The 14,343-nt window shown below is 38.8% G+C and overlaps 1 long non-coding RNA gene across 4 annotated transcripts in view; it reads right to left on the bottom strand.

The window, feature by feature from the left end:
• Positions 1-14,343, bottom strand: part of LOC143679273 (uncharacterized) — a 208,415-nt gene that overhangs the window by 68,894 nt on the left and 125,178 nt on the right. For all 4 annotated transcript variants that reach the window (XR_013173626.1, XR_013173625.1, XR_013173627.1 and 1 more), the window contains exon 3: positions 9,236-9,284. This is a non-coding gene — a long non-coding RNA (uncharacterized LOC143679273). The remainder of the gene's footprint in view (positions 1-9,235; positions 9,285-14,343) is intronic.

The following is a 14,343-nucleotide window of genomic DNA, read 5'->3' as shown; positions in this document are numbered from 1 at the left end:
AATACAAATTCATATACAGCATTAATATAGATAAATTGGTATAACCACTACTGAGGACAATTTAGCAGTATCCAGTAAAATTGAAAACCTGCATTCCTTATCACTCACCAATTCTACTTTGGGGTACTTCCCTTGGAGGAAATTGCATCCATGTGCACAAAGAGAGATTTCCAAGGGTAGTCAATGCAGAATTACAATGATGAAAAATTGGAAACTACCTCATTTAGGTGAATGAATGCATGAAATATTGTTTATTCAACTATAGACGATGACAGAGCAATTTAACAGAATGAGATAAATGTGTACTGTACTAATATGCAAAGATCTAAAAAATATCATGTTAAATGAAAAAAGCAGATTGCAGAATGATAGACACCATCTTACCATTTAGTAAAATTGCATGTAACTCACTAAAAATTATTATATAATTTGTGGATTCCTAAGTAAATGTAAAAATATAAAAAACAGTGAGCTTGGAAAGATTCACAGTAAACTTATCAGCAGATGCCTCTTTGTGAAAATGCATGTGAAAGATAAAGGGAACTTAAATTCATTTTCTTCATTTATAAAATTAAGGGATTTATAATTTATAAAATTTAATTAATAAACTTGTACATGTAGGGTTGTTGGTTGCATGTACTTTGACATATTTTTGGTACTTCTCTGTATTTTCATTTATCAAAATGAAAAAAAAAAGGAATCATGGACAGATGAAGAAAATGTTGACAGCATATCTAAACCAAAATGAGCACTTCTATTAGTAAAAAGCACAGCAGTTCTTAGTGTTGAGGAAAACGAATGTGATAAAATTAAAATTAGAATGAGTTATTTTGGGCCCAGCATTTAAGAAGTAGAGTTCCAAAGTCAAACTTTCTTGGTCTATTATTCCATTCCTATTTTGTTCCATAATTTTAAAGCACATTTCACATACAGATGTATTGAAAAGGGTTATTTGACTATCCAACCATGATTTGTAGAATATTTAGTTTGGTCTTTCCTCCACTTGGGGAACTTCGCCTTGTATACTTTTGGCCATTCTCTAATATATTAATACCAGATAAGGAAGAGGATCCAAGTGATATTTCCTACTGTTCTAGTTTGCTAGCTGCTGGAATGCAACACACCAGAGATGGATTGGCTTCTAATAAAAGTGGATTTATTTCATTTAAAACGTGTAGTTCTTCAGAGGAAAGGCAGCTAACTTTCATCTGAGGTTCTTTCTTATGTGGAAAGGCTCAGGGTAATCTCTGCTGGCCTTCTCTCCAGGCCTCTGGGTTCCAACAACTTTCCCCAGGGTGATCCCTTTCTGCACCTCCAAAGGCCTGGGCTGAGCTGTGAGTGCTGAGATGAGGTATGCTGAGCTGCCTGGGCTGTGCTATGTTGAGCTCTCTCATTTAAGCTTCCAGCCAATTAAATCAAACATCATTCATTGCAGCAGGTACACCTCCTAGCCAACTGCAGATGTAATCATCAACAGATGAGGTTCATGTGCCATTAGCTCATGGCCACAGCATTAGAACTAGGTGCCTTCACCTGGCCAAGTTGACACCTGAACCTAACTACCACATGTCCACACCTTGTCAACTTGGCAACTATACACATCACCTTAAACAACATTAAAGTGGCAAAAATTTTCTTCTGGCTGTGGACTATGATTCTCTAAACAAGTTATCTGGTGACAATATGCAAAGGAGGAGAGTCACAGGATACAGGTTTTCACGTCCATAGAGAGAAATTGGAAGGAACACAGGAGTCACAAGAACCAAACCGTTCTGAAAACCTGTAGGGCAAACTTCATTGGACTTCAAAGTCTGAAAGTCATTTATCCTTCAGCTTTAGAAAGTGGCAGTCCCATCCTTCCAAGGGCTTATGCAGGGGCCTGCCTCTTTCTGAATCAACCTTGGGGGACACTGAGGAGACCACCTTTTTCTTGGCTCCACCTTCTCCAAGCATTGGGGCCACATCTTGGCTCTCTGACATTTGTGGGGCACACGCTCAACCCCTCCATGTGGTGGAAGCCAGGCTCTCCCCAGTCCCCAAGGAGCATGCTGTACCTTCTCTAAGGCCTGAGGTGACACAACTCCTCCACTGCAGCAAGGTGGAAGACTCATCCTCTGCCTTTAGGGCAAACCCACCCTCTCCATGTCTCTGGGTGGGTCCACTCTCCTGGCCCAAAGTTTCTTGGCTTCAGACCTAACTTCCATGGTTCTCATTCTGCAAACTCCAATTTGTCCCTTTTGTTTCCCTCTTTGTCCAGATTGGCAGTCATTCCATTTACACCAACAGTCTCTTCAAGCACTCCAGGACTTCTCCATCATTCTCTTCTCAGTTCCTCCAAAATCTTCCCCATATCCATCAAAAAAATCCATTCCAACATATTTGATATTTGCAAATCATAGCAGCACCTCACTTCTCCGGTACCAAATCTGTTCTAGTTTGCTAACTGCTGGAATGCAACACACCAGAGATGGATTGGTTTTTAATAAAAAGGGATTTACTTTGTTAAAAATGTGTAGTTCTTCAGAGGAAAGGCAGCTAACTCTCTTTTTTTTAGAATTAATTTTTAAATTAAAAAAATATAATGAACAAATGCAAGCATTCTTAACTTTTGATCATTCCATTCTACATATATAATCAGTAATTTACAATATCATCACATAGTTGCATATTCATCAATATGCAACTTTTTTTTTCCTTTTAAAACATTTTATTTAAAAGATGAAATAACATAGTAGATGTGTCTTTTATTTCCACCAAAAGCAAGAGCTTCCCAAGGACAGGAACAAATGAATGCATCTGTGATCCTGGTCCTGAGAATTGAGACTAACACAAAGTAGGTACAGTACTCAAAATTAATTTTTGTGCTATGAAAGACCACTGCAGTTGCACGACTGTGCCTACTTCACATTTCTTTTCAGTGATTTGAAAACAACTATCCATGCAGTCTGCTCTTCCATAACTCAGATGAGGGAAATCAGTGTTGTGTGATATCCCAAACAGAACCCAATCTAAGTAATCCCTGACCACCTGTGGTCTGGAGGAATTTACCATCATCTTTCAAGCCAGTTTTCCATCTTCTCTAGTCAACCCCTGTTGTAAACTCAAGGTCTCGACACAGAAGCATTCTGAAAGTTTGAGTGACTCAGTCAAAAAAAAAAAAAAAACACTTTATTTTGTCTCATTTCACTCTTCCCTCTTTTAGTCAAGAAGGTTTTCTCAATCCCTTCATGCTGAGTCTCAGCTCATTCTAGGATTTCTGTCCCACATTGCCAGGAAGGTCAACACCCCTGGGAGTCATGTCCCACATAGAGAGGGGGAGGGCAGTGAGTTTGCTTGTTCTGTTGGTTGGAGAGAAAGTGAGAAAGGCCACATCTGAGCAACAAAAGAGGTTCTCTTGGGAGTGACTCTTAGGCTTAATTTTAAGTAGGCTAGGTCTATCCTTTGTGTGGTTAAGTTTCATATGAACAAACCCCAAGATTTGGGGCTCAGCCTATAACTTTGGTTGTCCACACTGCTTGTGAAAATACCAAAAATTCAACTCGGGGAAGTGGAATTGTTGCCCTTTCTCACCATTCCCTGGATGGGGACTTTGCAAATACTGCTTATTCACTGTTCAAATCACTCTGGGATTTATTGGAGCATCACTCTGGACAAACCAACAAAATATCATGCCCTACACAAGGTTCCATGTACTTATGGAGTTCAATTAAGCTGACTACATAAGTTCTATTAGGAAATACACTAGTCAAAATATAAATTTTGTACCAAATAAACAATTTTTGAAAGGCAGCTAACTTTCAGCTGAGATTCTTTCTTATGCAGGAAGGCACAGGATGATCACTGCTGGCCTTCTCTCCAGGCCTCTGGGTTCCAACAACTTTCCCCGGGATGATTTCTTTCTGCATCTCCAAAGGCCTGGGCTTAGCTGAGTGCTGAGATGAGGTATGCTGAGCTACTTGGGCTGTGCTACATTGAGTCTCTCATTTAAGCTTCCAGCCAATTAAATCAAGCATCATTCCTTGAAGCAGGCATGCCTCCTAGCCAACTGCAGATATAATCAGCAATAGATGAAGTTCAGATGCCATTGGCTCATATCCACAGCAATAGAACTAGGTACCTTTGCCTGGTCTAATTGACACTTGAACCTAACTACCACACCTACCAAGAAGTCAATTTTTTTATTGATTATAGGGGCTTTATGTCACCTGATGCCAAAAGTCCACAGGAAGAAGATATGATATCTGGATTAAATATCTCTAAACTAGGAACAATTTATAAGAGAGATTCATATATGCAAAGAAAAAAACATCTTCCACTTTATGTCTCAGAAGTAAAATAGGTCGACAGTTGAATTAAAAAATTCACTAAAAAATTTAACTATATATGGTTCTTTCATCTCCAAAAGCAGAACCTCAAATCCAAGTGACCTCTGACCTCATGTTCACACTTCTACTTTGGGAAGAGCACTGCTTCAGCCTGCTCGTCTCATCTGCCCTGATCTGCAAGTGCCAATACCATTCACCAAATTGCCAGTTGGCCCTTATCAGAAAATTGCCCTTATTTTATTTAGAAGTGTGTGTGTGTGGGGGGGAACAGACGGATGGGGAGAGAGAGAGAATGAAGAGGAAGAAATAGTCATATTTCTTGCCACTACCAACTATGAAGTCTTGTTTGGCTGCTTTTTGCACAGCATTTGGGATACTTAAAGTATTAAAAGTGGGCACTGAGAAGATGTTTAGTCAAGGGCAACACACAATTCTAACTATGAGATCTGGCTTCATCTGAAGTTTGCTTCTTTGCATGAGCAGAAAGAGCTGCTAGTCCTTCAGTTCTAATTCATGATAATATTGGTCACTCCCAACATACAACTCCCTTTTACTGAGATATTTTTAAAAAGTGGGGAGGGAGGATAAGATTCCCAAATAAAAGTTTATCTTTCAAATAGCCTGTATATGGTTTGTGTATGAATGGCTCAGAACGTGTGTGTGTGTGTGTATGTGCATGTTATTTGACCAATTTAGGAAGTCATTTTCAAGAGGGCAGGAAACCTGTTGAGGAAGCAGTGTGTACTCTCTCTGCACTCTGGTGTGTCCCCCAAATACTGCAAGACCACAGATTCCCTGAGTGTCCACTTATGTATAAAGCAGTTCTTAATTCAAAAGACTGAAATGCTTTTGTTTCCCCAACCACTGAAATAAGGAAGCGCAAAATGTTCTAAGATCAAGTCTGCAAATTTGCCATTGCAGGTCTACCACCACATTTCTTGCTTCGGTTCCCTTTAGTTTGTAACTATGAGAAAATTACCCAAGTAAATGCCCACTGTTTTCCATCTCTTCTCATTAGAGTAATGAAAAGTTAGAATTGTGACTCACTCTCACCCACTCTTGAGAAGCTGTTAGCACTGTGTGTGGATGTATGTATGTGTATACAAATCTATGTGTGTATGTGTACCTATGTGTTGATGTATGTGTGTGTGAGTGAATGTGTATATGTCTGCATATGTGTGTATGTAGGTATACATATTGTATTAATATACATGTTTGCACATATGCATATTTCTGTATGTGTATGCATGCATCGGTAGGTGTGTGTGTCTATTTGTGTGTGCGTTCTCAAGGGAAGAGCATTACCTAATGTGGGAGCGGAGAGTTGCAAGAATCTTTTCTACTTTGCACCCACTATGTGGTACAGGCTGTCTCCAGGGGCCTTTTGGTAGCTGTCAGTCTCTGAGGGTCCTTCTCATTGCCAGAAAGCCTGCCAAAAAATATCTTTGGCCAGGCTATATCAGCTGAGGTGATCTTGGCTAAGGGAAACTGGTTTGTGGGCCAGGCCTTGTGGAGGATTATTGCCACAGAAATTAGAGTAATGTTTGCATAATGCTTTATAGCTGACCAGAGTGCTTCCACATAAATTAATTCATTTAGTCCTCAAAAAAAAAAAAAAGAAAAATCTCTGTGCCTGTGATGTAGGGATAATTATAATTTGCCTCTTGTTTACAAGGAAACCGAGGCCTAGAGGTGAGTGACTCCCTCAACTCTCATAGTCAGTAAGAGGCAGATTGGGAACATCTGCAAGTCAAATGACCTTCACACCCAGCATGTGCTTTCCATTATGCTGAAAGGGCTCTGGGATGGGAGTGACTCAGCATCCACAGGCAGCGTCTCCCAAGTAGAACGCGTATTGCGTGCATTTTCAGAGGAGGCAGCCCTCCTCGCGCAGTTTATTTAGAGATTCAGCTTTAAAAAAAAACAAAAACAGAAAAAAGCCCCACGGCATTACTGGAAACCCTCTGCCCTCCCAAATTGAAGAGAGTGGGATCTAGACTTTCGGAAGAGTTTGAGAAGTGCTGGGGCTATGCGGATTGACACATATGGTGGACATGGAATGAGTCTGCCTTCGGTACTTCAGGAAAGGCAGTCAGATTAGAACAAAAAAGGGTATCTACTATCATAACAAATAACCTCGATATCTGAGGGCCTCACAGCCACAAGGATCATTTCTCAGTTGTGCTACATCCACGCCACATGGCCGGGCGTGCTCCCGACCTAGGCGCAGATGGGGGTTCCATTATCTGGAGCATTAAAAGTCTTGTGGCCGAGAGCTGTGAGATGAAACCATGAGCTGTTCTTAAAGCTTCCTCCTGGAAATGACAAACGAGCCTTCCCCTCACAGAGCCATGGCTCAGAGTAAGGAACTTGGTCATGCTTGCATCACTGAGACAGGGTGGCCTAGACCGCACTAGAAAGGACCACAGAGTATTTACCAAAATTAATAAAGATTTGCCATCAAAATATGTCCTTTCTACTGCTTTGTTTTATTGCTCATATTTTCTTCTGTAGCAGTGTTTTTTTGTGTTTTTTGTTTTGTTTTGTTTTTCTTTTAGGGGGTGTTGGGGATGCGTGGGCCAGAATCAAACGCGGGTCTCCTGCATAACATTGGAGCATTCTACCGCTGAACCAGTCTACATGGCAACTAATGAAGTAGTATTTTTAAATGGCTTAAAAACAGACAAAATCAAGAGACAAAGAGAATATATCCATTTGTCCCAGGGCAGAGCTTTCTTTTGGCACAGACATCAACCAAGTAATAGCCTGCCTATCATGATGTTCTCTGAAGAACCAAATCAATTTTGAAATGGAGGCTGAAAGGAAGCCTTGTCACGAGTTTTATTAGAGGCTCAAATTGGAGCCTTATACAGCCACGAACAACTGTACAGACAGACAGAAACCAGCATTTACAGAATGCCTGTGCCCACTCTGTGTCTTGTTTATTTCGTTTATTTCTCATACCTGCAATACGGGTCTCTTTCATTATCCTGTTTTTATAGATCAATCAAGACTTTTATGCAACTTATTAAGGCCACAGGACAGTAAGTGCTCTATGTAAGTAGATCTAACAATTGAAACTCAGTCTACAAAACTCAAAACTTGTGTTTTCTACATTACACTGCCTTTTCATCAAAAAGGACAGCAGAACATCTCCTTCTTACAAATAAAGGTGTCAGGAAAAAGAATCCACGGCTTTCTTTTAGTGACCCTTTTTTGTATAGATCAAAAATGATTTCTTATCTTTAATCTAAACCACGACTCTTTTCTACTCCTCTAATTTTAGCACAGATGAAGCAAATCCCCTTACTACCTTCTATACAACCCTCTGAAGATGACTCTTAAGTCATCTAAACAAATAAGAGAAGAACGAAAATAAGGGCACAGTACTTGAAACTAAAAGTATAGATGGTAGATTATGCCGCAACATATGGTCAAGCTGCAGAGCCTGCTGTAAGAGGGGCGGAGAGAATTCTAAAAGCTACCCCACACTCCATGCCTGCCTCCATCAAGGACAATATTCTTTTTTTCTTCCAAACCTTTAATCAGAATACTTCATTACATGGTCTTTCCAGCATTAGGCATTGCCAGGGGGCCAAATACAGTAAATGGATCGATGGCTTAATGCTGTTAGGCAGCTTCCAGGAAGAAAAGAAAGAGCCCATAGAGTGTGCTTGGCAATCAAACATCAATACTGCACGTCCTCCTAGAGGGTCTCCCAAACAGAGCGCCCATACAGGTTCCTGATCAATAAAGCATTAAACAGGGGGGAGTGTACCAGCTCAGCCAACAATGAACAGTCCTGAGTCACTTCTACCCCTTCACAATGGACCCAAGTTTGGGTGATGCGAAATAGAAGTTTTAATCAGCTTAAGCAATTCTTGACACATTTTCATGCATGACCGGCTGGTAGGTTTTGCTTTGTGGTTGGGTTAGTTTCAGACTCAAGGAAAGTACTCATGCATTACCTACTTTGAAACATGGAAAGGTAATAATAATAAGTAACTCTTCCAAGTTTGTATACATATTAACTTTTAAATCCTAGCAACAACCCTATGCCACTGAAAATATTGTCTTCCATTTTAAATTAAAAAAAAAATTGAGGCACAGAGAGGTTAAAGTAACTTGCCCAAGGTCAAATAGCTTATAAATACTAGAGCTAGAGTCAAGATTCCAAGTCTGCTCTTCTAACCACTCTGAAAAGGTGGTAAAGTTGTCCCTCCTACAGGGAGGAAGCTTAGGCTGTGGGTCTGAGTTAGTTGGCCTTAGAATTTGGGTGGATGTAAGAAGTGTGGAACACCAGTTCATGCAAATGTCTGTCAATGGTGTATGCCAACCATATTTTTTAGACAGATTAAATAAACTCATATATGTATGCACCTGCATTTAAAAGTATATGTAGATGATGTTGTGATTACTAAAATGCAAATTCATTGCATTAAAGTCATATTTTAGTCTATAAACCTCTAGAGAGGAGAATTATGCTTACTCATTCAAGTGCCCAGCTTCATGCTTGTCACATAAGATGTACTTAATACATATGGGCCAAATATAAATATTTTGAGATGAGTATATCATTCTTGAAAAAGGGGGTCACTAAAAGTAAAACTACAATGTTCAGAGGAATCAACAAGACTTTTTTTTCAATTTTAAGAAGAGTTCCTCAAAACTAAAAAATTGGGGAACTGCTGGTTAGAACATCTAACTTTTGTTTGGGTTAAATCTTTATCAGACATATACACCTTGATTAAATGGTGGTGGGTGTACCTTATGTGACATCTAAGTCGATATGCTCCTTATATGTTTGCCAAACAGGACTTGCACTTTCTGTTTGTATAAAAAAAACACAGAGCTCATGGTAAAGTGTTGGATGCCCATGGGGCATTAGTAAATGTTAATTGGATGCTGACCTTGGCATCGCTGCTCAGGTGAAGTCGTGACGTATGCTTCATGTTCCAGCTTCCCGACATGAAAAAAAGAAAATATTCATTCAGATCTGGGTTACAGACTTAAGTCATTTTTTATAAAACAAAACATTGCATAATAAGCCGTGAGAGGTGCATGTGCACCTTTGGAATAGAATATGACTTTCCAGGTATATTCTACCAAACAATCTCAGCCCTCCCTTCACCACCATGTTTATATGGAACAGACACTGATGCAAGAACTCCACATCCTAACATTAACGAAGTGCTTTTCTCCCTGCCCATTTCTGCCTATTTTCTCCTTAAGTGTCATTCATCTCAGGTGGGAATGACCTCAGTATGATCTTGACATTCTGTTATTACATCAACAAAAGCTTAGGAAAAAAAAAAAAACACATACAGAAATGTCAGTACATGGGTAAAAAAGGAAACATTTCAAAAATCTCCTTGTCAAGCCATAAATATTGGCAGAGTAAGAATTAGTGAAAACACTGCAGAGTCTCTTTCTTATATACATTTAGTCACTTTCAACCCAGGGTCCAGAAGCTCCATCAGCACAGACTCAAATTGTAATGCTGGAGCCCTGTGAATTTGCATGGACATTGGGGAGGGCGCCTTACAATGCCACTCAGACACTGAACAGTACTTTCAAGTTCCTTCTGTTTCCAGGCAATACAGAGGAAATTAAACAAAAGTCAGCTGCTTTTTCACTAGTTTTTATTTTTCCAATTCGAAGAAGTATTACCACACTCAAATAAATGTTAAGATATGTAATGTTACCAGTAATAATATGTAGCACATTTGAGGTTGAGGACTTTAGCACCTCTGAAGGAAGGTGCTTATAATTCCAAATTAAATTATGGGCACCGCTACATCTGCAGGGCACATTTTATTCCTTCATCTTTAATGTTAGACTTCTTATACAAAGAAACCCAGATGCATTCCCATTGAATATGCAGTTGTCAACTGTATTACCAGCCAGTGTTACTCCTTTTTTTTTCCAAGAGAAGTCTACTTAATTTAAAATTTTTATTTCAAATTGAGAGAAAGTCCTTATGGTAACAAGAGCCTGTAGCCCATATATAAGAACAAAAATAACTATTTAGTTATTATGAAGTTATTTTGTATTTCCGAAAATGAAGTAAATAGCAAAGGAAACTTAATTTACCCAATTCCTCTGAGGATAGCAGTAACACCTTCCTCAGGCAGTAAAAAACTCTTGCCAGGAGGTCACATTGCTATTTCTAACGATATAAGTCATAACACTGTCCTTGAAGATTTCCTTCTGGCTTATTCTAAGATAATTGTGATTCACAGATTACTTTTCTTAAATGAGTAAACTATCTGTATTAGCTAGGGTTCTCCAAGGAAGCAGAACCAATTAAAAGAATTGGTTCACAGGACTGTGGAGACTAGCAAGTCAAATTTTTTAGGGTAGGCTGCAAGCTGGGAACTCTGATGAAGGTTTATGATGAATTCCTCAGAAGAAGCTGGTGGCTGAAGTTAGAAATAGAAATTCTTCCATCCGACTGCTGAAATCATCAGTTCTCCTGTTAAAGCCCTCAACTGATTGGATGAGATGTCTCTCATTGCTGAAGGCAATCTCCTCAGCTGAGTGTCAGTTTCATCAGCCATAGATGCAATCAACTTACTGATTATTTAAATTCACAAAATATCCTTGCAGTAACAATCAGGCCAGCGCCTTCTTGACCAAACAACTGGCTGCCATAACTTGAACAAATTGACACATGAACTTAACCAATCGCACTATCTCAAAATGTTTGAGATACACTCGTAGATACCTACATCCTGTGGGTTCTTTGAGCATAGCATGTCTAAAATCAGAGCACAACTTGACCAACGGGTCTATAGCACAGATACATCTAAAATGCCACTTCATTTTTAAGAAATCACCACTTTATTGGAAAAGAGTTAAGATTTATCAGGATTTGCTTGGAAAAATGCAGGCACTTTGTCCTTTCCTTGGTAATTGTGGTAACTGCGGAATGAGGTGAGAGAGATAGAGAAGGAGGGAGAAAGAGAAAAAGATTTGCTTTCTCCAAGGTGACTAGAACTAACAACACATTTTGGATCTATGAACAGCAGCCATTTTTACCATTAAGACTGAGAAGCTGATAGGCTGATCCAAATGTGTATATAGAGAGAATTGAAGCAAATGTCCAGAGAGGAGCAGGTTTGAGGACAATTCAGTGAGCGTCCTTGTTTCCCACACGCTCCAGGAAATGATTGTCTTCCTGAAGCCCACTTGGGATGAGCAATGGCCATCCAGAAACTTTCCATTCTCAGTTTAGATCAGCTTGTGTTTGCAAGCCAACTTGCAATCAAGAGGTTCTTAAGCAATACGATCACCAATAAAATTGGGAGGAGTGACAGACACCAGGAAAGTATCTTGTTTGGAAACAGACCAATGGCCAGAGTAGATTTCCATACTCTCCTATTGTGCACTGCCATTTGGTTGTCCTTGGAAATGTAAACAATAACTGCTTTATTATATCAACACTTTCCACAGTTACATATTTTCAAATTTCCCTGTTTAATGTAATATTATCAATGACAATTTGAAGCTTCTCTCAGAGACCTTTCACTTTATTATAAAATAAAATCCATAAAACCTGGTTTCATTTCAGTACAGACGGGTATTAAAAGGATAGAATACAATGTTTAAGTTCAGGATAGAGGGTAGAACAACAACAAAAGCAACAAAGAAATTTCTGGAAACCAGAAAAACACAAAGATATAAGTGGGGCATTAATTCCTTCATTTTCTAACTTATCTTTCCCACTGGCTACATTTCCCTAACTTCTCATATCAATCATCAAAAGCCCGTCCACATGTCTTTGGGTAAATCATCCTGTTTCATTAAGCACCTGGCTTTTGAAGGAGGCATGTGAAAGAGTGAATAAAAAAAGATCATCTGAACAACCATCCAATAGTCTCTGGTGGGCAGCATGCCAGCTGTCACAGCCACATCACCTTTACCTCCAACACATCACTTTACTGAGGTTGTTCTACAGGAGACATCTATAGCAGAATGAAATAAAAATATAAGGCAGAATGAAAATGAGCCTTCTGGGTTTGGCTTAGAAATGTTCTTAGTATGACCAAGAAGTAAGGTTTAAAATAAGATAGAACTATACTTAATGAAAAACAAGGGTAAATCAGTTTAAAAATTATGAATACAGAAAGCTGCAGATAGTATCTTATACCTCACTTCAATCACCACGTCCAGTCACATTAAGCCATGAGTAAAGAAAATCAAACCCATTAGATCTGTACCACATTTAGTACAGTGACAATGGGGTATCAAAACATACTTTCCCTTTCTCCTTCTGACTGTTTGACCCCCAGATAAAGTTGTTAGGAAAATTTAGAGTAATATCTGTGATTTATAAATGGTTCCTTCTTTGCTGCTTTTCACTACAACCACCATAATAATTCCCAAGATATTATCCCATATTTGTCTGTACTCACCAGTTCATTCCCTGGGGAAAATGGCGATTTAAACCAAACATAAGATAACATATTTCAGGCTCCTTACTTGGTGCCAACAATGATTCCTAATACTGGTAGAATCTGAACTGATGATCAGACATATGACTTACATGGAGGACCAAACCAACAGTTAGTGTTTGAGTTCCACAGACCATTTCCACAGGTAGGCACCAAATCTAACAACATTTCTCAATGTTGTTAGTCTTAATGAAATTCACATTAAACATTCATGAGTTATTAAGCCGTCCACTGGTTTCCTGATTAAATTTTTCCTTAACAGTTCTAAACATCAGGGTGTCTGTTAAGTATGTTTCTCTTTTCTTTATTTAAGCTGGTTTGTTTCTCACAGTAAAGTATGTCATTTGCAATATTTCTTTAGACTCTCCAGTGTTTTTTTTCTGTAAATTACAAACAAACCATTGATATTGTTGGAAGAAAATAATGGGAAAGTAAAAGAGATACTCTTAAACTAAACAATGTAAAGATTATACATTAATTATTACGTGAAAAGTGATTCCATTAATGTAAGGACAGCAAGAAATCAAATTCAATGTTGAAAATTTTATCCTATAGACTTAAAGGATTTTGTAAATAAAACAATTCTTATAATTTGGTTTAACTCAACTAGTACTCTTTGTTCACTAAAGGTCCTGGGCTAGGCAATGAGATACCAACTTGAATAAACCATAATTTTTTTATGTAAGGAGTTCACAATCTGGTGAAAAAGTCAGATATAGGTAATTGTCATGTTAAACTATGATAAATGCTAAATAAAGGCATGAATACCAAGCTATTAGGCCCCATTTTGGGAGGGGGAGCCATTCTAACTGGAACAATCAAAATATTCTGAAGACTTTATAGAAAATAGAAAATTTAAATGAGTCCTGTAGAAGAAACAGGATTACTGGAGAATAGGTGGAGAGGATATTCTAGATTGGGGGAATGTCAGGAGCAAAGTTTCTGATATCTGAAACTACATGGAATGGTTGGAAAATGAAATAGTTTGGGGCAAGTGGAAGACAGTCTTGTTGAGGACAAAGTTGGAAAAGTAGCTTGGATGCAGATTGTAAAATAACTTAACAAGCAATCGGAACTGGTCCGCCTTTTGATAGATGATTTTCTGGGTTTTCCCAGTGGAGATGCTGTTTAAAGTAGCAGGGGGCAGGTTGGTGAGTACACTGGAAGGGAGGAGACTGCTTGGATCCTTGCCAAATATAAAAGCTTTGTGATATTCTATTGTATTGCAAATCATGTTTTCAAAAATGACTCCTGAAATTAGGAGGCATGTATGTCCAAATACAAACATTCCAGCCTGAGGATAGATATTTCAGTGCTCTGCTAAACAAAAAGGGATTGCATCATGGTTTAGTGGGAAATGGGGGCCTTGGCACTCTCATTGGGTATAGGCCTGACTTCTCATAAGGCCCATACAAGATGAGACTGCTTGACATGTTCAGGAGGTGAGTAACTTTCATCAGAATCACTTCTTAATCCTGGGTGGAAACCTGATCTCTGGGTGAGAACCTCTTCTTAGGAAAGGTCTGCGTGCAATATGCAAATGATTATTTCATTTTTCCAGT

The sequence above is a fragment of the Tamandua tetradactyla genome, chromosome 4, assembly GCF_023851605.1.
Source record: "Tamandua tetradactyla isolate mTamTet1 chromosome 4, mTamTet1.pri, whole genome shotgun sequence".
NCBI lineage: Eukaryota > Metazoa > Chordata > Mammalia > Pilosa > Myrmecophagidae > Tamandua > Tamandua tetradactyla.
Note: the sequence above shows the minus strand (reverse complement) of the source record. Positions and strands in the feature narration are given on the sequence as shown.